The sequence below is a fragment of the Delphinapterus leucas genome, chromosome 13, assembly GCF_059928025.1.
Source record: "Delphinapterus leucas isolate spDelLeu-1000000601 "Yukka" chromosome 13, BTC_Dleu_Yukka2, whole genome shotgun sequence".
In the NCBI taxonomy this organism is placed as follows: domain Eukaryota; kingdom Metazoa; phylum Chordata; class Mammalia; order Artiodactyla; family Monodontidae; genus Delphinapterus; species Delphinapterus leucas.
This window is the reverse complement of record NC_143141.1, coordinates 81,015,684-81,037,833: the sequence shown is the minus strand read 5'-3', so window position 1 is coordinate 81,037,833 and position 22,150 is coordinate 81,015,684. Positions and strand designations below refer to the sequence as shown.

Sequence of the window (22,150 nt, the reverse complement as noted above, 5' to 3'; positions counted from 1 at the left end):
CATAAATCTCTAAAGTATTGCCGTGAAACCTGACCCTTCTTGGCTTCCCGGAGGCAGCTTGACTTTATCATTCAGAAACTGGAAATACCAGGACAAAAGGTCCATTGGATCTAAGAGCTCATTTAGAAAGTCTTACCATACTATCTAAAAATACCTAAAAGTTAGTCATTTCAAAATAACCTGGCTGACAATTTGGGTATGGAAAAAATGCAAAGGGCTTCAGTGTTCCTCTCCTACTTTCCAGCGTTTCACACGTGCTTCCTGGGTGGCATCGCTAGAACAGTTTACATCAGTATGGCATTGTGGTTGATAAGGCAGACTCTGAGAACAGATTGCCTGTTTGAATTCCAATCTGCCATTTTCTAGCTGTATAACCAGGGGCAAGTTACTTCACCACTCTGAGCCTCTGTTTTCCCTTACTTAAACCCGGGGGCTGGGGGGAGGGGGGGCGGCGTGTAATTGTACCTATTTCATAGAATGTGTTGAGGATTAAATAAAAGGCCCTTTGAATAGTGCCTAACACATAGCTCTCAGTAACGGTTAACTCTTGAAAGAGTAAAAACTTGTCTAAGATGAAAAGAGTGAAGATTAACTCAGGCTATTAACGGCGCTGGGAATTCAGACCCAGAAAAAGCCAAAGTTAACAGAAAACTCTGTTTCTCCCCAGGTCCTACGGTAGCTATAAAATCCCATACAACCCCCTCTTTGAGTAGTTATGGCTTTCTTACCTGTGATTCCCCCAGACCTGCTTTGCTATTCCCATATATTACGGGGGATATTCAGTTGTGAAATCACTTTGGTCTCTTGAGAGAATTCCTAATTAATCCCTGCTTTTCCTAATGTAGAAAAAGAAAAAGCGGTTGAGCCAGAAATGATCGCTGCTTCTTTTCAATTTTTCTCCAAGTCCTTCATCAGGAACCCAAACATTACAAAAGATGTTTCCCTCCTTCCTCTTTTCAAATAGCATTGCCTGGTTCCTCTGAGCTGCCCTCCCTCACTGCATTGAATCGATAAATCTGATCCAGCAGAGACAGATTTGTGCCTAGTGATCTTTGCTTGATAAGACTTTGGTTCTATTGTTATTGTAGTGGAAATAGTAATAGTAGGTGTAAGATGGTCAGAGGCCCAGAGATGCCATTGCATATATTCCAGACACATTTTATTGATTTATTGTTTACTTAAGTCTAAGACAGATTTTGTGTGTGTGGTAGGGAGGAGCTGGGATGGAGAATTGGGAATTTTTATTAATGGACATGGCTTACTTGTTACTTTGTGAAACGTATGCACTGACAAAGAAGAAATCAGCCATTTGTGGTTTGATAACAGGTGAAGAAGTTCACTGGAGAGAACAAACTCCCTGCAGGGAGAATGAGAACCACTGAAAAGGTGGATTTTTTTTTTTTTTTTTTTTTTTTTTAAGGGAAGGGGCGTAGAGGTGAAAAATGGCTTCATATCAAGCGAAAGGTAAAGTTTCTGCCCTGGGCTCAGTCTTGGGGAATAGAGATGGAGTCAGAGCCACAATCTTTGCCATGAGTGTCTCATGGGGTCCTGGGGAGGGGTCCACACCACAGAAAGCCTCCATGACTGTGAGAAAATGTCAACCACCTGACCTTTGAATGGAGATGTTGGCAGCTTTTTCCCAAAAGTAATATTGACAGTCTGCCTAGAAAAATCAATGTTCCCATCTTGATGTGGAACATTTCGTTTCAATAGAGAGAGAAAAAAAGGAGTGGGAATGAAGAGGTGGTATACAATTTGTGAGTCCTACCACTTTTGGAAGAAACACACTATACTACATTCTATAGATATAAATGTCATAGCATTTGGGAAGAGAGAAAGCAATAGGGTAAGAAGCCAGGAAAGGCTTTGGGAAGAGACAAATCCTAAAATGATCCTTGAAAGATGGGTAGATTGGGGAAGGCATTCTAAACTGGGGAAGAGTATAAAGAAGAATGGCATGAGACTGGCTTGTAGCAGCACCGTTTCTCTAATCAGTGATTAACTCTCTTTGAAAAAGATGGGAAAACATCTTAAGTGAAGTTTTGGCCAATTCTTTAAAAAGTCCAGGTCTACCTTCATTTTTGAATCTAAAACAGATTTCCAGTAGGAATTTTCTGTAATGGAAATATTTTACATCTCTACTGTCCAATGTGGTAACTACATGGCTAGTGAACCCTTGAAGTATGGTTAGCGTGCTAAGGAACTAAATGGTGAATTTAATTTTGATTAATTCAAATTTAAGTTTATACAGGTACATATGGCTAGTGGTTACTGTATTGGACAGCACGGAAAGGATTGGTTGACTTCTAAATTCTTTGGCAGAATGATGCTTTTGCATACTAACGATGTTCCTCTCACTGAAAGCAGAGTCCAGGAATAGGTCATCTTTGTAAATCATGCTTACCCTTTTCACTAGGAACTAAAGACAACGCAAGCTACCAAGTTCAGAACTTCTTTGGGTTGAACATTTCTAAGGTCTAGCCTCTGCTATACCTGAAGGTAATTCTTGGGTAAGACAGATAAGTAAACAAAAAACCGAAACCAATCAACCAAACAAAACACACTCAGGCACAGTGATTGAGTTGCTCACATGGTATCGGTTGATACTGGTAATCATTTGGGCACTTATTTCTGTTTTTGAGTCTGAATTCATTTTAGCAACTGTATGATTTATTATATGTTAGGTTTTCAGGCTATCCAACATTTAGTCATTGAAATGATTATTAAAAGGAGTATTCAAGATATGTTTTTGAAGAATCTTAATCCTCTCATAAGCTTGACTAAGTTCTTATGTTCTGTTTTGTTTTAAACTGGAACACATTTGATTTTTCCACATTTGTTGAGTTGCCTAGTTTTGGGGGTATAAACTGAATCAGGTCTTGTGACTGGGTGGCCATTCGAAGGACCAGCCTGGCATGGTAGTATAAGAGTCCTTATGATTTGATATTGTAAACAATCAAGATTGGCCTGGTTTGGAAACCCATCCTCCTCTGCTCACCCTTCTCTAAGCTATAGGCTGCAATTACGCAATCTTGTTCCCTCCTCTGTGTTAGACTGTATTTTAATTTCAACCCAGAACACCGAGAAAAGTACGAGCAGAAGGACCCACGTTTTAGCTTTCCACCAGGCCTAGTTTTTCAAGCTAGGTGGCACTAAATATATTGGACTGAAGTTAATTCTTCTCCATACCTGGAGAATAACTTGCTTCTGATCTTTTTCTGCAAAGCTCTTATTTAGTAGCTGTGAAAGGTATGTTATGCCAAAATGAGCCATGATTGATTATAATCTATATTCCCTGGGAATTAAATAAGGCAGAGTCTTAACTGGCAAAATAAGGCACTTGGCTGAAGATACTCTTAAGGACGCTACAGTATTGATAACTATAGAAAACCAGAAGATTTTTCAGTTGCTAAGTATATTAATAAAAGCCAGGAATTATCTTTGCTGTTAGCAAAAACAGATTTTTATAAAAATTTCTGTTTTGTGCTCTTAATAAAAGGAGATCTTCTACAGCAAAGGTTTTTGTCTGGTTGTTTTATTGTTAAAGCTGTTTATTCTTATACAGAAAGTAAAGAGATATATTAGAAATGATTCCCCCTTAAGAAATCTTTAATCTGTTTGGGGATGACAGCTTATAGTGATGTTTCCTAGTTCTGCTTTCACATTCCGTTCTGTGACTTTTCATCAAATTTTATTTTAATGAGTGTTCTTTTTCCTTGAGTTAGATTTCCTGGAGCTGTATACCTATTTTTTATTTGTTATTTTTCAAAAAGCAAGTTCTGTTTTTTAAATTAAACTTTAAAAATTTTAAGTTTATTAATTTTACCTTATTTTAATTTTTTGAAATTTCTGTTTCCCTTATGATTTCCCTTATTTTTTAAATTTATGGTGGTGGTGGTAGGAATTACGGCTTCTTAAATTTAACATGTAGCCTCTTTCTGCCTTCTTTTCTTTCCTCCTCCTCTTCCTCTCTCCCTCCCTCCCTCCTTTATTCCTCTCATTCTTTCACTCTTTCTAACAATATGTTTACCTGGAGTATAGCTTAAGTTCTAGCCCATAAATTTAGAAGAATAGTATTCTTCTCTTTATTTTTTCTAAATTGTTTCTATTGTATATTGAATGTCCCCTTTGACCTAATAATAATTTATAATAATTTATAGGAATATTTAACTATTTCTCAGCACTTGGATTTTTTATTGAAAATTTGTTTGATGGCATTGTTAAAATGTGGTCTCTACAATGTCTGTCTTTAGGAGTATTGAGGTCTCTTCCTAGTTAGTATTCAATCAATTTTTATAAATATTCCATAGACATTTGAAAAGGTTGTGTATTTTTGTAAAGTACAGCATTCAATAGGTACCTATTGATTAAACCTTATTATGTACTTCAAATTATTGATGACCGTGACACTCACTGGGAGTTGGTAGATAATTCTTCCTCGATATATATGTTTTAGCTAACGTTTTCTTAAAATTCTAGAAAGCTACTTTATATATCTCAATACTATGCTATTTCTCACACAGACATTTATGATTCATATCACTGTTGTAAATGGAGCCAGTAGTTTGTACTAGTTTACTCTCTTTGCTCTATTGCTTTATATCGTAAATTCTGTTGAAACTTATTTACCACTACTGTTTTCCTTATCCTTGCTTTTGCACATCTATACTTGAATTTTAGCTTTCTTTCATGAATTTTGTATGGTTTATAAGCAATGTGATTTTTAATTAAATGTGACATATTTGATTTTTAAATAGAGTTTACACTACTTAAATTAGCATAATTACTGACATGTTTGGTCTTGTTTCAGTCATTTTGCCCTTGCTTTCTGATTTTGAGGTTTTCATTCTAGTTCTTATTTTTCTTGATAATTTGATCATTTTGTTTGTTTTTAGTTATTTCAGTAATTTGAATGGTAGAATAATATTTCAAACTCCAAAAGATCCCCAAAAATCTGGAAATTAATGAAGTTTGTAACCAGGAAAATGAATGTTATTTTTACTTTTAATTCTAATTCCCTTTTCTTTGATTCCAGGATTTTATAATTTTGGATCCAGATTATTGTTCATGAAGTAAAAATACATATGATATAAATATATAAGTATATGATAAGCACACACACGCAGGCAGTCCTCTCTTTGCATGGTAGTGTGGGACTGTAAAAATGTCTATGTAAGCTGAAACTCTGCAAAATGATCTTAATAATCAATGAGAAAAATTATGATTCTTCCATGACCTTTAAAAATTTTGCCCAACATAAATAACTCTCTTATAGTTGTTTATAAATGTATAGGGAAATGAAAAAAAGCTAGATTAATATTTATTTATTACTTGGTAATTTTTTAAAATAACAGTTTTCTTGAGATATAATTCACACACTATAGCATTCACTCCTTTAAAATGTATAATTTAGTACTTTTTAATCTCTTCAGGGAGTTGTGCAATCATCACCACTATTTAATTTCAGGACATTTCATCACTGCAAAAAGAACCCCACACCCACTAGCAGTTGCTCCTTCTTCCTTCCTTCTCTCAACAAATGGCAACCACTGATGTACTTTCTGTCTGTATAGACTTGCCTACTCTGAACATTTCTTATAAATGGAATCATGCAATATGTTGGTCTTTTGTGACTGGCTTCTTTCACATAGTGTGTTTTCAAAGGTCATCCATGTTACAGCATGCATCAGTACTTAATTCCTTTTTATTGCTATTGTATAGAGGTACTACATTCTGTTTTTCCATTTATCAGTTGATGGGCATTTGGGTTTGTTCTATTTTTTTGGCTATTAGGAGTAATGCTGCAATAATTAGTGTACAAGTTTTTTTGTGGACCTATGTTTTCAATTCTCTTGGGTATATATATAGGATTGAAATTGCTGGGTCACATGGTAACTCCATATTTAACATTTTGAGGAACTATCTTCCAAACTGTGTGCACCGTTGTGCAATCCTACTGGGACTGAATGAGAGTCCCGATTTCTCCACATCCTCACCAACACTTGTTGTTAAGGACAGCAATTATGTCCTTACTGATTTTCTGCCTGCTGGATCTGTCTTTTCTTGATAGAGGGGTGTTGAAGTCTCCAACTATAATAGCAGATTCATCTATTTCTCTTTGTAGTCCTACAGTTTTTGCCTCATAACTTTGATGCTCTGTTTTCTGGTGCATATTCATTAAGGATCGTTATGTCTTCTTGGAGAATTGACCCTTTTATCAGTATGTAATGCCTCTCTTTTTCCTTGGTAACTTTCCTTGCCCTAAATTCTTCTCTGTCCAAAATCATATAGCTACTCTAACATTGCTTTGATTAGTGTTAACATGGCATATCTTTCTCCATTCATTTACTTTTAGTCTGTATGTATCTTCATATTTAAAGTAGGTTTCTTGTAGAAAACATAGAGTTGGGTCTTTTTGATCCACTGTCTTTTAATTGGTGCATTTAGACTCTTGCTGCTCAAAATGATTATTGATATTAGTTAGATTAATATCAACCATATTTGTTACTGTCCTCTTTTGTTGCCTTTGTTCTGTGTTTCCCACTCACTTTCTGTCTTTTGTGGTTTCAGTGATTCCATTTTCTCTTCTTTCTTAGCATATTCGTTATACTTATTATTTTACTTTTTTTATTGATTACCCTAGAGTTTGAAATATACAAGTAATACAGGTTCACTTTAAAATAGCACTGTATTACTTCATGGTAGAGCAAGTATCTTATAGTAAAATAATCTTAATTCCTCCCTCTTGTCCCTTGTATAACTGCTGTCATTCATTTCACTCATACATCATATATGTGTATATATATATATATATATATACACACATGTATATATAACTCATAATTCAGTGCATTGTTGCTATTATTTTGAACAAACTATTATTTTTTAGACGAGTCAAGAATACAGAAAAATAGACATTTTAATTTTACTTTCACTTATTCCTTCTCAGGTGCTCTTCCTTGTTAAATGTAGATCTTAGTTTCTGACCTATATATTTTTTCCTTCAATTGAAATAACTTTGAAATAATTTCTTTAAATATTTTTTGCAAGGCAGGTGCCCTGACAACAAATCTCCTCAATTTTTTTTTTTTTTTTGTCTTAGAAAATCTCTATTTTTTCTCTGGCTTTTTTCAGGGTTTTTTTTTTCTTTGTCTTTTATTTTCTGTAGTTTGAAAATGATATACCTAGGTATAGTTTTTTTGCGTGTTTGTTTTTGCATTTATCCTGCTTGGTGTTCTCTGAGGTTTGGTATATGATATTAATTTGGGGGAATTCTCAGTGATCACTGCTTTAAACATTTCTTCTGTTCCTTTCTCTCTTTCTTCTAGTATTCCATTAAGCACATGTCACACCTTTTGTAGTTGTCCCACCATTCTTAGATGTTCTGTCCTGCTTTTTTTTCCCAGTCTTTTTTCTCTTTGTTTTCAGTCTTGGAAGTTTCTTTTGAGAGATCCTCAAGCTCAGAGATTCTTTCCTTAGCCATGTCCAATTTACTACTAAGTCCATTAAAGGCATTCTTCACTTATGTTACAGTATTTTGGATCTCTAGAACTTCTGTTTGGTTCTTTCTGAGAATTTCCATCTCTCTGCTTACACTGCTCATATGTTCTAACATGCAGTTTACTTTATCCATTAGAGCCCTTAGTATATCAATCACAGTCTGAGACTGGTTCTGATGCTTACTTCAAGCTATGATTTCTTGCCTTTTTATATATCCTGCAATTTTTTCTTGAGGGACAGACATGATGTATTGGATAAAAGGAATTGCTGTAAATAGGCCTTTAGATATGCTAGTAAGATGTTGGGGGAGAGGAAGTATTCTATATTCCTAGATTAGGCTTCAGTTTTTCAGTGAGGCTACTACACCTCTAGACTGTGGACTTTACATGTACTTCTTGGTTCTCCCCCATTATTCCTCCTTGAGTGGGACGGGATGGCTAGAGTGGGCTGGGGTGGGATATTTCTCTTCTCCAAGTGAATGCCAAAGCTAGCTAGAGTTAACTATTTCCCTTCTCCTAGGGCAATTAAACTCTGATAAAACTCCAGCAGATTTGGCTCCTGTTAATTAGTTTCCCCCGAGGGCACACTTTATTAGAATGAACGGAATGCTGTGGGATATTTCAAAATGGTTCTTTTCCTTTCCTCCTATGGGAAACATGAGGGGATTTTCCCTGGCAATCACTTTGAGAACCTGATAGAGCTCTAGAAGATACGACTCACAAAGTTGTTGGAACTCCCCATTATTGGGTCCCTCTGGAGTTTTTATCTCTCAGGCTTGTCCACAATGAGCCCCCATCAATTCATTGATTATAGTTCAGGTTTCCCTATCCTGCCCGTGGTTTTGTGGAGGTTTTTTCTCGTGGGTTTCTGAGACAGTACATAGTGATTCTCTGTATTTGCTTGTCTATCTCTCTAATTTTGGGAGCAGCAGTTTGCTCTATGACCTCACTTCTCTTAGAGATTTAGAAGAGTTGTTGATTTTTGTTTGTTAAGCTTTTACTTGTTGTTAGGATGGAGTGGAAACTTCCAAACTTCTTATGTGCTGGACCAGAAACTGGAAGTCTGCATCATATTTTTGAAATAACACAATTCAAAATATTCTACATTTCACAAAAAAAGAAACTCATCCTTCTCCAGGTTAATTTTGTTCAGATGAAAGTTTATTAATAGAAATATATATTAGATTGCATTTTTTCAGGATAGATTGAAGGACCTGGAGACTCGTCAATGCATACAGTGATCATAACATGTTCTTTCCTACAGGACAAACATTGGTCAGATCCTTATGAAATAGTTACCTATGGTAGGCTCTGATAGAAAATTTTCCTTTCCTTTATTCTGATATCATGGGTTACTGTGACATGAATTATTAACATCAATAAGTCGTTTACTTTCCCCTCATGCCTGCCTGCAGTCTATTTTATAAGCTACAGGATAGAAATGGAATCTTCAATGAAGATGGGCATTTTATGAATCTTGTGGAAAGAACTCTGCTAGGTACTCTTAACTATTTATACTTAGAAGAATAATCTTGGGTGGAAGGTCCTAACTAACGTCACTTAGGCAATTGTCACACAGCACCAGGGGACAAATCATATTTTCAGGCCTATTTATAGTGTAGAAGCAGGTGACTTTATGAAATCAGACTGCTAACTAAAGTTCCAGTCAAACAAGAATTAATTACGCAGAACCAAATGAACTAATGAAGGCAAATTGTGGTTGTTTATCCTGGAATATTATCGGTAGGTGTTATTCTTAATGTTCTATATATTTTTTTATGGGAATCTGAGGAAGTCCTTTATATTTCTTTTTGATTTATCTTTAGTCATCAAATTAGTAGTCTAAGCTTCTATAACAGAAATAAAAACACCCTTTAAATGATGTTGTGTTCTTCCTGACCAGAAAGAATTCATCAGCAAATATTTTTACTGTGTTTCTTTACTTTCACTGGAGAAATAATTATGGTCAAATATTCAGTGAGAATCTTATTTGGCAATCAGGGCTATAACTGGAGAATTCTGTCTGAGCATAAATCTAATTCAATCAAGTATGACAAACCCGCCGTCAGGAATAAGTTTGTATTTCATGTTTAAATCCAATGCCCACAAGATCCTTCTAGGAATCTGTGGCCAGCCTTTCTGTGATCAAGAATGACCTTTGAGATTATTTACTAATGACCTTTGAGATTATTTACTATCACTAAGGTTAAAAGAAAATTATTCAGGACTTAGAAGTAAATTAAAAGGATTATTGTATATCCTTTAAAAATGCTGGGCATTGTCTAACAGACCCATTCAAGGATTGTTTAGTTTCCTGGGGGTATATTTTTGTTTGACTTCCTATATATGATTAATTAGGGCCACAATTTTATGAAGTTGCACATTGACTTGTAGATTCCTATCCTGTAGAGATGCAAATATTTCTGTCTATTAGGAAGATCAGTCCAAACATTGAAGTTTCATTACTTGGTAGAATATTTATCAGTTATGTTTCTTAGAACAGCAATCACTGTTCAACATTTTTTTCAGACACTATATATATTCAGTTTCTCGAACTCTCCCATGAACCAGATTTTTTGTTTTGCTGCATCCATTAAATAGCTGACCTGTGTTTATTCTATAATTTTATAAAAATTTTAACTTTTTAAAAATATATATTTGACACTATTATCTCTGTTTAGCTATTACCATGAAAAGTCTAAGGGTCTTTTACCTTATTTTTCTGTCTAAATGGAAAACCCTGTTCAATAGCATGTAGCCTTTGTTAAGATAAAGGAACATTTTCTTCTATTATATTTTTGTTTTTCTTTTATGTCTTTTCAGTTTCCAATACACCTGTTAGTCATAATCTTGATCTCAGCATACTGTACTCTCTATTTAACATCTCTTCTCCCATCATGGTCATCTTTGCTTTTTGATCTGCATTCTTGGAAACCATTTACACTTTTCCATCTATAAAATTTTCAGTTTTAGGCAATATGGATTTTACTTTACACAATTCTCAATTCAAATATCAAGTCCCTACTTGTGTTTTTAACCGAATTTTTTGTTTCTTTCTCAGTCTCAGCTTTCAGCCCATTCAACCCCTTATGATCTCTAAACCACGTTTCATAGAAGCTATGTTTCTTTTTGTTTTATTGAGATGAAGAATATAACTTATGACATGTTCTATTTATTATAGAAAAAATTTTTTTTTCCTGAAGTTGACTTTTCCTCTCAACTTTCAGGGTATTTCTCACCTTTTCTTATGTTACAGAATATTTTTATATTCTCTGGACTGGCAATATTTCTTTGTTTTCTCATCTATCAATGAGGGGATATCTCTCAAGACCCAATGTTTGCCAGTTTGAAAGAGGCATAGGTTTCCTTTGGCCTTCTGTCTGCACTTGGATGCTTGCAGCTACTAGAATAGCTCTAAGTCCTGTTCTTTAATTAATGTGCAAAGCCCTTAGCGAAATTTTAGTGTCTGACCATCACTCATCTTCTACAGCTCTGATAGACTGCCTACATGGCTTAATTTTCTTACTCTGGAAAATAATGTTTATCTCCAGGGCAGTAATTTCCAAATCTAACTGCTCATCAGAATCCCTTGAAAAGTTTTAAAAATATGTAGCTACTCAGATCACATGTTATCTTTCCTGGAACTTAATCTCCAGAGATAGGACTTGGAATTCATATTTCTTAAAAGCTTCCCAGGTCATTGTAATGCAGCTGGTGGACAGCCCCCTAGTTAAGAATAGCTAAATGTATCTGAGACAATTTATAGCTCTGCTTTAACCTACAACTCTTGATCTCACATCAAGAGTTCACCTATAGCTCTCTACCATCCATGACCACACAAGATACTTTTTCTTCCACCACAAACCTTGCTGCCCACTAGAGTTGCAAATCTGCAAGTGAATGTCAAGTTCTAATAGATTGGGAGGAGACCTATATTTTAAATTCTGGTTTTTAAAATAAGGACCTATGCTATAGGGGATGAGCTATCTGACTTTCAGTTTCATAGAAGCTAGGCCAATAAGGGAAGTTTGAATTACCATCATGTCTATTTCCTAGCTGGCCAAACTGGACTGTTTCAGAACATGGGTTTTCCTCAATTATGTTTTGACTCGATATACCAGACCTTCTCCTGAGATGCTAGGGTCTGTCTCTTTTCCCTAGATTGTGAACTTCCTGACAGTATTAACTGTTTCTATCTGACCCTGTATTCCGGTCCTCTATCACCATCATAGTGCCTGACACACAGCAGACATTAACAAATATGTGCTAATACCTGAATAAATGGGTATAGTGGTTGGTTGCCTACTATCCTCAATATTCAAAGTTGCAACTGTCTACAGTGGGTATTTTAATGGGAAATTGAGAAAGGCACCATATCAGGGTCTGCAAAGTGATAGGTCATTTCAACCTAGAAGTGCTGTATTTAATTATCTCCTCAAAAAAATAGGAAAACCGACTTGGAGTATGTACTTTAGTTGGAATGGAGGGAGAGGGAAAATGCCCAGAAAACTGCACTTTTTATGTGTCACAGAGATTGAAAATGATCTTATTTTAATGACATATTAAGTTTCAAACATTAACAGTGTTGTGGTTTTTTTGTTAATAAATTTGATCTTACAACTTTGTATTTTATGCCATGTTGTAAAGATACAAAACCATAACACCAAATTTGTCCTAGCCTCCAACGTACTTTTTATGGAAACAAATTTGGATTAATACCATGGAAAGATATTTCTTTCTTCCTAGGCTCAGACAGGATAATTCATTTTAGTAATAAAATTAAAGGGGAGGGGCTTCCCTGGTGGCGCAGTGGTTGAGAGTCCGCCTGCTGATGCAGGGGACACGGGTTCGTGCCCCGGTCTGGGAGGATCCCACATGCCGTGGAGCGGCTGGGCCCGTGAGCCATGGCCGCTGAGCCTGCGTGTCCGGAGCCTGTGCTCCGCAACGGGAGAGGCCGCAACAGTGAGAGGCCCGCGTACAGCAAAAAAAAAAAAAAAGAAAAAAAAAATTAAAGGGGAAAGAACAAAGACAGTGCTTGCCTTACATGGGCAACTGAGTTTCTCAAAGCTGTTCTGCTAAAATATATGCCTTCCTTGTGGAATTTTCTAAAGAATGAAGAATGATGATTTGAATTTAAAGTTATTGTTTGGTTTTTGGCTACCTTCTTCTTGCTTCAGTTGCTTCTTTGGAAATAAAGTTTTTAATAGAAATTTTCATGTCGTCTAAACATGAGTAAAAATTTGGTACGTAGAAATCCTGATTAAGACTAGGTAGACTGAGGACATAAAATATCTTCTCTCCTCTTGCTCTTGTGAGCTAAATGACGTGTTGAAGTAAGTATGGTGTCACACATGTATTTCATACCATGTATGTCACAGGCTGTATTTGGATTTTCCTGCAGTTGTGTTTTGTGCCTTGTCTTTGATTTAGTAACTTCTGAGGTCTGGAGATGGGAAGTCTGTAAATAGTTTTTAAATGGATCCCTTTTAAATCTTTTTTTTTTTTTTTTCTGAATCTCTTGGAATATTTAAAGTATATCTCCATAGAAGTGGTGTAGGTTATAGTTTCCAGGGTAGCTCGTACAAATTTCTGTAGCCCACAATGTAACTGAGTTTGTCTCCTAATAGGGATACCTAACACCTGGGTCCTGGAAGTCGGGACCATGTTGTGCAGGCTTACAGGTCAGGGGAACGCACAAGGGTGAAGGGGGAAAGAAGGGTTTTCTTTCTTTGCCACAGCCTACTTTTCAGTAGGAAATATTTCTTTTTTATCTTCTTTTTACCATCACTATTTAAATTCTCCCTTGCCCCCTGGTGCTCACAGAGTGTTAGGGTTCTATGCGGTACTATCCCGAGTCCTGGCTTCAATCTTTACCTCCAATCACTTCATGCTTCTACATCCCTCACCTCTTACATTCCCAAATTAAAATGCTCATCTCTTCCATTGATCGACTCTTGTTAGGATAGTAATATGACTGAACTATTTCACTTTCATGTACTGAGACCAAATACTACATTTTTGGAGGACTTTTCATTTTTAAAAGAGAAGGCTTATTATTATCGGTACATTTCTTTTTTTGTAGAGCAGGACAGGGTGACAAAAGTAGGTAAAACCATCCAGGCCATGAGAAGGATCGAAATGTGTGTGAGTGGGAGTGGTCAAGAGGTGGCAAATTGTATCTAGCAGAGAGGTCTCTAAGCATTAGCTCGATTTAGGTTTGTTTTTAAAAACAGCGAAAGCAGAAAGGCATTATTAAGTCAATCTTTTGTGTATGTAACTAATACACAACTAACTGTACTGTACAGGATATAGTGTATGGTCTTCTCAGATGGAAGAGGCTGTGAGGAGGGAGCTAAGAAAATGGAGACGGGTGGTTCTGGGGAAGCCAAAAATGGTCCAAATTTATTTTGAAAAAAAAGCATGTGAGTTCCAAGGAATATTTTATGCACATTTCAATTTCGAACTGGATCAGAACTGGATTATCTTAATACATTGAGCCCCAATGGCTTTTTTTTTTTTTTTTTTTTTTGCTGTACGCGGGCCTCTCACTGTTGTGGCCTCTCCCGTTGCGGAGCACAGGCTCCGGACGCGCAGGCTCAGCGGCCATTGCTCACGGGCCCAGCCGTTCCGCGGCATGTGGGATCTTCCCGGACCGGGGCCCGAACCCGTGTCCCCTGCGTCTGCAGGCGGATGCTCAACCACTGCGCCACCAGGGAAGCCCCCTCAATGGCTTTTAATGTTTTTCTTATTTCAAAAAATATTTTCATTGAATTGTTATAGTTTTTACAAATGAACCTACTTGCCTCTTCCAAAACAGCTCCCAGGTATGTTCAGTCAGAAGATTAAAAACACAGCCTGTAGAATCTGAACTATCCATGTACTACAAGAGCATCTTCTCAGAGATAAAGTGAGTACTGTGTGAGATTGTGGAAACTAGGGGATGGCTTGCATTCACAGTGAAGAGTATGATCAAGTGTGTGTCTTATTAAAATGATTGACAAGATCTTTGCTATTGGTACAGCTTTCTGAAAGAAGCTGGCACCAAAGTGGGCAGTGGTTGTCCTCCTGTGAATGGGATCCATCTTGGACTCTGAGCACACTAGCTCTATCTGCTCTAAGTTTCCCCATTTTATACAAAAGCTTATTAGGCATAAAGCTAGTGGTGTCTACTCCATCTCCAACTCCCAGAAGTGCCAAGAATAAAAGCAAATCAGACATTTCAGTGAAAGCATGGACTCTATAGATTTAATGCAGGTTGGAGGTAACGAATTTTCAAATTGTCTTTAGAGACCAATTCAAATAATCATTTTTTTAAAAAGTTTCCTTCCCATGCTGAGGGAAAAAATGCAATCTATAGTGGATTGAGGCAGCAGAAATATTATCTGTTAAGTTCTGTTTCCAAGTAGTGCACCCCTAGGGAGAAAGGGAGTCTCTTTCATTCACTCATTCAGTTCACAATTACTAATGAACTACTAACTATAGAGCCTGGAACTTTTCTAGGGCAGAGACCATAACAAAGAATAAGACAGAACAAGGTCCTTGCCCTCATGAAGGACCTGTCTGGGAGAGACAGACCTGTAAATAGATACCTAGGAGAACTGCACTGTTTTTCTCTGAAGAAAACTGTCAGTTAAGGCCATAGAGCATAATGAGGCTGCTCTTTAGATGGTCCTAAGGGACACCCTCTCTGAAGAGGAGACATTTAAACAGAGACTTGTATCACTGGAGTTGATTCAAGATCCAGATCCCTGCTTTCCCCTCCTCTTTAAGAAGTTATTTATTAAGACAGTTGATCCACATTCTAGATCTTTCTTTCAGACCCTAAAACTCTGGGAGCTACATTTATTTTCCTTAATTTGGGTGTTTTAAATAGTGTGGTCACCTGCTTACTTACTAACAGAGATCAAATAATAATTAGTATCAATCCTTACAAGTACAAGGGTGTACTTGTACTTGTACACCCTTGTACTTACAAGTACAATTTTCCCCACTAAATCTGTTTAACTGTACATTCTTTTGGCTAGAAAATGGATTTTCATCAATCTTTTCAAGGATTACTGGTAATTATGCTTGGACCTAAGTAGAAGGATGCAGTGTGATATTCAGGAAATAATGTGGTCACTCGGGTCTGTATTTTACTCTTGGTTGTGCCATTTGAAGGACAGTTTTTCTCATCTGTAAAACTGGTAGGATAGCTACCTTCCAAACACGTTGTCGTTGTATATTAATACTGTTCCACCTACTGCGCAATCTGAAATTCCTGCAGTTATATTTCTCCATTGGTGACCTGAGTCTCTCTTCCATTTCAGAGGACAATTTGGCACGGCTAGTAAAGATCTTAATCATTCCACATCAACAAGACATGGAGGAGACTTCATCTTTGCTGGAATAGTTTTTATGTCTCATGTGGCAACGTAAGCTGTGATTCTCAGACTTCCCAGGTGGATTTCTCCAACAGCCCATATTTAATCAAAACTACAAGATGTGTTACACTGAGAAGCTAAGAGATTGGTCAGGGTCACTCAGCTGGTTTATAGTAGAGGTGCAACGAGAATCACCTTTTTCCAACTACATTGAATATTTTTCTTGTATCTTAGGATCTACACTTGATCGAAACTCTCAAGGCCAAAAGTAGCCTTGGAAAGATGGTATAAATTACTAGATGGATAATTTTTGCTTTAACAGATTTGGTCAGTACCAAAACCTAATTTCTTTTGGAGGAAGGACAATTCTTTCACTTTAGAGAAGCATAAAAAACACATACTTGTCAATAACCAATGATGGAGAATTCAGCCTTGCTGAAATTAACTTTCTTTTATGATCCACTTTTGAACATGATGTAACAGGTCCAACCTTGGAATGAAAACATAGGGAGTGAAAACATACTCTTGCCTTTTCAATCTGATTTTAGGCACTGATTTTTCTCTTTAGTCTTCAGAAAACCATAAACAGTCTCATAGAAACCCTGATGTTGGGGGTGGGGAAAAAGGGAGAACTACATGATTTCTATATTTTAATATTATTGCTTTGACTCATTTTTGATTGAGGAAACTACCTTTTCTCTTGTCAAACAATACAAATCTCTAGAAATACACCTCCCCTGATACACACAGTGGTTGGAGGCCTCCTGTGGGGAACATCTGTGGCTCTAGTTCTGGGCCACTTCTCAGCTCACTGCCAAACTGCCCATCAGGAAACCTGCCACTGCACATTCCAACCTGCCTCACCATCATAAAATCATACATTTTTTTTTTGCTCTGGGGACCTTTGAAGAAAAGATACCTATTTTTGCTTTGCTTTTCTTATAAAAATATAAATGCTTTGATAAGCATTTTCTCCTGATGTATCAAAAGACACTTCCATCCATTGATTTTCAGAATGTCCTCACTCTTATTTTTTCATGGTCCTGAGAGAACAAGTGACTGGTCCAGTGTTTCACAGTGAGTTAGAGGTGGAGTTAAGAGTGAATCTCGAGGCTCCTTGACAATTATTTTCAATTTTCCCCCTAGTGTACTTTATTACTTCTTTACACAACCTCTAGGTTCAAAAGCCCTTTCGACAACTTCTAGGTCACCACCTTATTTCGTTAAGAGTGTCAGAAGTTACAGTTTTCTTCTGGAAATGTATACAGAAATAGCATGAAAAATTCTTATATTTCTCTTGGAATATACCACATTTTTTAAAAAAAATTTTCTTTGGAAAGTCACAAAATGCTCTAAATTTATGAAGTGATCACAGTAATGATTTGTTTTTCTTTTCTTTGTCTCCTTGGGTCATAACAATAACTTCTGTAATTTAAAACTATGAAAAATTCACTTGTATATTGTTGGATGTCTCCGGTGCTGTCATTCCCCTGAGATTATCTGCCATGTGGCTTTCTCATGTTGTCCCCTTGCAGACATGCTGACCACTGGTGCGAGGTGTTTCAAAGGCTGATGTTTACTGCTCTTAGCATGCTGATGTACGTTCTTAAGGAAGAGAAGGATGAAAACCTTGAAGTTGTATTGTCAGACTCTGAAGTGATCATTATTCTTGGGCAATTGAGAGAGAAACACTGTCATATCGGTTGTGTTCGGATATCATGTCAACCAAACAACTGCCTCAATTTTGCTTTTCAGTACAGCGCTTTAATGTCATCTATGAACAGCCTGGGTATTCAGTCTTTATCTATTAAGGTGATAGATACTACCAGGTGACACAGCAGAGTACAAGTTGTCCAAGTTGTAGTTTGAGCCTTTATCTAGTATATTAATTATAAATATCAAAAGGCATAATCAAATTGATTTTAGAAGGTAATACAGGGCAGAGGTTAGAGCATAGATTGGATTAGATCTGTATATTGTATTTTTTTTTAAACCATTTTTATCATCACCCCGTTAAGGACTTCCCCACCTTTTTAAGGACAACTTCATATTTGCTGCTTTTATTTTTTATCTACTCTGCCAGTCTCTGCTTTTTAATTGGTATTATTTATACCATTTATACTTAACTTACTACATCAGGGCTTAAGTCAGCCATTTTAATTTTTGTTTTCTTTTTGTTCCTATGTTTCTTGTTCCTCCATTTTTTATTTGTTTGCTTAGTATTTTGTTTTCCTGTGGGTTACTTGAACGTTTTTTAGGATTCTGTTTTGCTTTGTTTGTAGTGCTTTTGAGTACATTGCTTTGTGCAGTTTACTTAGTGGTTGATCTTCATATTACAGTATACATATTGTTGTATTACAGTCTATTAACATCAGCATTATAGCATGGAAACCTCATTTCCATCTAGATCCTTTTACCATCACCACTATTGAAATATCATCAACTTGAATTTCAGATGGTATTGTGGACTGAATATTTGTGAACCCCTCCCCAACCCCAAGTTCACATGTGAAACCTTAACCCCCATGTGGCTGTGTTTCGAGATAGAGCCTATAAGGAAGTAATTAATGTTAAATGAAGCCATAAGGTTAGGGCCCTGATCCAATAGGATGAAGAGGCATGAGAGAGCTTTCTCTCTCTTTTTCTCTCCCCTCTCCCACCCCTCCCCAGCAGGCAAGCACCAAGGAAAGGCCATGTGAGGACATAAAAAGAAGGTGGCTGTCTATAAGCTAGGAAGAGAGTCCTCATCAGAAGTCCTGCCAGAAACTTGATTTTGGACTTTCCAGCTTCCAGAACTGTGAGAAAATAAACTTCTGTTGTTTAAGTCACTCAGTCTATGGTATTTTGTATGGCAGCCCAAGCTGACTAATGCAGATGGTGTTATAACTTTTGTTTCAGTCCTCAAATAAGATTCAGAAAACTCATCAGGAGAATAATCTATTATGTTTAGTCATATTTTGGTTATTTTCATTTTTTTCCCTTCTTGATGCTCTAAGATTCCTTCTCTTATCATTTTCTTTCTGCTTGAAGAATTTCCTTTAGCCTATCTTTAAGTGTATATCTGTTAAGTAACAAAGTCTCAGAGTTTTCTTTCACATGAGAACATTTTTATTCCCTTCTCACTACTGAAGAATAGCTTTGCAAGATATGGAGTTTGCAGTTAATAGTTCTTTTCTTTCAGGACTTGAAAAATACTGTGCCACTTCTCTTTGTCCTCCGTTGTTTCAGATGAGAAATCTGTAATTCAAATTGGTATTTCTCTAAAGATAATACCTTGTTTCTACCTGGCTGCTTTCAAGATACTGTCTTTGTTTCCAGTGTTTAGAATTGAATTATGCTGTGTCGTGTTGTGGATCTCTTTAAGTTTACCCTACTTGAAATTCTATTAGCTTTTAAAATTTGTGTATATATCTATATCTATATCTATCTATCTATCTATCTATGTCTTTCTCCAAATATGGGAAGTTATCAACCATTATTTCTTCTAATATGGGACTCTAATGATATGAATTTAGATTGTTTGTTATTGACTAGATTAGCTAGATCTGAGTTAAAATTCTGTTTAAGCCACTTAGTAGCTAAATTATCTAGGTAAAATATTTCAGATTGATTGATTGATTTCTATAAAATAAGACACGAGGCCAGTCTGTATTGGACCTCTGTTACTTTAATCAGCAAGCACTGCCACCCCGCCCCCGCCCCCGCCCAGTGGGACTTTATACACATAGACACACATTGTTTTCTTTGGGGAACTTCTCTTTCCTCACTGTATTTGGTGGGGTTGCCAATCATAACCACCACAATCCTTACCACACTCCACAAAGGTTGAATTGTGTTCGCCCTAGGAAATAAACTGAATGAGGCATCAGCATTATCATGTTCAGCCCAGTACCTGGACCGATGCCTCATCTATAAGACTAAGTATTATTTATTGCATGTGTAAATAATGACTCAAATCCCAATAACATTTTTTTTCCCAGAGCAGTGAGGTGACAAAATACTTAAAGATTTGTAGTGCAGGTCAGCCACTGGCTCTGGAATTCACTGCATTAGCAATCTAATTGTTCCGTCTCTTTATTGCTTGCTCCACATTTCTCCCTCTCCCTTTGGCTACATCTATCTTATTCTGCATGTCTTTATCTAGACTATCTCGGTATTTTTCTCCTTAAGTCCCTAAGCTTCTTTATTTCTCCATTCTCTCTCTTATGATCTCTGCTCCCCTGAAATTTTTTTTTATTATTTTGTATCTATTTTGATCCCTACTTCTGTATTTTATTCCTTCTTACCTTCCCCATTTTATTATTTATTTATTTATTTATTTATTTATTTTGTAACCAGCTTCCATTCACTTTATTTTTCTCATATAAAACTATGTGGTGGTCACAGCTGGAGCTTGGGTCCTCTGCAAGGAAGCTCTGGTGTGGGTCTTTACAAGATGGTCAGTGAATTCTTGCTATGGAGACTTGGTGAACAGCATCTGTTTCCAGAGATCAGGGGTGAGATAGCTGTAGGTCTTGGAAATGGCATCAAAGGTGGCCTTGGCAAAGTTGCCCAGGGTGGCAGTGCAGCCCCTGACAGAGGTGTAGCAATCGTCAGTACTGGCCATCAGCAGCAGCTTCTTCGGCACAGGGGCTGAGTTGATGCCAGTGCCCCTGGGGCAGGGATGAGACTCACCAGGCCAGAGCCACAGAGAGCCAGTCATCTTGCAATGAACAGCATTGGGCTTGCCGATCTTGTTACCCCAGTAACCTCGCTGCATGGGGACGATGGAGAGCTTGGCCAGAATCATGGCCCCACAGATGGCAGTGGCTACCTCCCTGGAGCACCTGACACACAAACGATGTCCATTGTAATTCTCAGTGGCGACAAATGCCTAGAACATGGTCCTGCTGGCCAGCACGGGTCTGCTTTTGCACAGGCATTATCTTCAAAACCTCATCCTTGAGGGATGCCCCCAGCAAAAAGTCAATGATCTCAGATTCCTTGATGGGCAGAGAGAAGAGACAGATCTCCTCCAGGGACCTGATCTTCATGTCCTTGACCAAGCGACCCAGCTTGGTGACAGGGAGCCTCTCCTTGTCCTTGGCCCCAGCCCCGGGATGACGTAAACTACCTCAGCCTCCTATCCCGGGGCCCCCTCGGCCTCCGAGCCCTCCAGCAGCACCTGTATCATCTGCCATTTGGTGTTTTTATGGAGAAGAATCTCACTTCCCCACTTTTATCTTTTTGCTTCTTACCTGTCTTTCCAGATCATTTTCTCTATTCGGTATCAGATCACAATGGGACTCTAAGTTACATGTATTTATTTAGTATTTACTGTTTATTCAGTGCTATCTCTTATAATAAAGATTTATCTTCCTTTTTCTAACTGAAAGAAAGTCATTTAATGTATTAAAATGAATATATGTAATTTTAAATATTCTATACAATCTAATTAAATATTTAATATATTTAAGTACCAAAGTTAAATATATTTATGTAGGGAAGATAATATAACTTTTTATTCATCTCCAGCTCATGATTAATTTTGCTTTTCTTGTGGATTCAAGGCTGTTAATAGGGAAAAAAAAATCCTCATCCCTCTTGTAAACATGGGTCTCTGATGTCTTTTGTTAAGTTAGTGCTAAAGCCACAAACAGCGAATGTGACAAGCAGGTCTGATGACAGCAATGTTGATTAATCTCCATAAGCTGGAGCATCTGGTTTTTGGAATCTGAACAGGAAACACACAGCCCTAGCTCAGCATCTAGAGTATTCATTGGCTGGTGAGTATTGACTATGCATATTAGTCAGTCAGAAATGTCCAAAAGGCAGAGCACACCATGGCCAGTGATCTGGCTGAGTGGACAGACCTATTCTTTGGTTAGGGAATGATTCTTTATTCAGCTCATTCTCCAGACCTCAATTCTGCCCCAGTCAATTCTGCTCTGCTATAGAGCTGGTCCCAGTAGAAAAGAAAGAGGGAGGTAACAGTCCCTGTGTCTCTGCCTGAGGGATGGCAGGAAGCATGGCTACACTCATACTTCCTGGCCACTAGCTCTGCAGCTCCAGCTGCTCTCCTTTGCTATATGTCTTCTCTAAGGCTTTCCTCTGCTAACCTATCCCAAGTGGTGCTTAGTGCTCTGTTCTCCATCTCTACATCATAGGCTCAGCAGAAGGATTTTTTTTCTTATTGTGAATCAATACAATAATCTCTCCTGGTGGAGGATTTTCCACCTTGAACCTTAGCTCTCATTGGGAATGAACATTGGAAATGAATCTGTTCCCTGGGGTCCTGAAATGCTCAAA

At 37.2% G+C, this 22,150-nt stretch overlaps 1 pseudogene; it reads right to left on the bottom strand.

Annotated features, from left to right (window-relative positions):
• Positions 1–20,231: 20,231 nt before the first annotated feature.
• On the bottom strand, positions 20,232–21,104 carry LOC111164489 (small ribosomal subunit protein uS5 pseudogene; annotated as a pseudogene).
• Between the last annotated feature and the right edge of the window lie 1,046 nt (positions 21,105–22,150).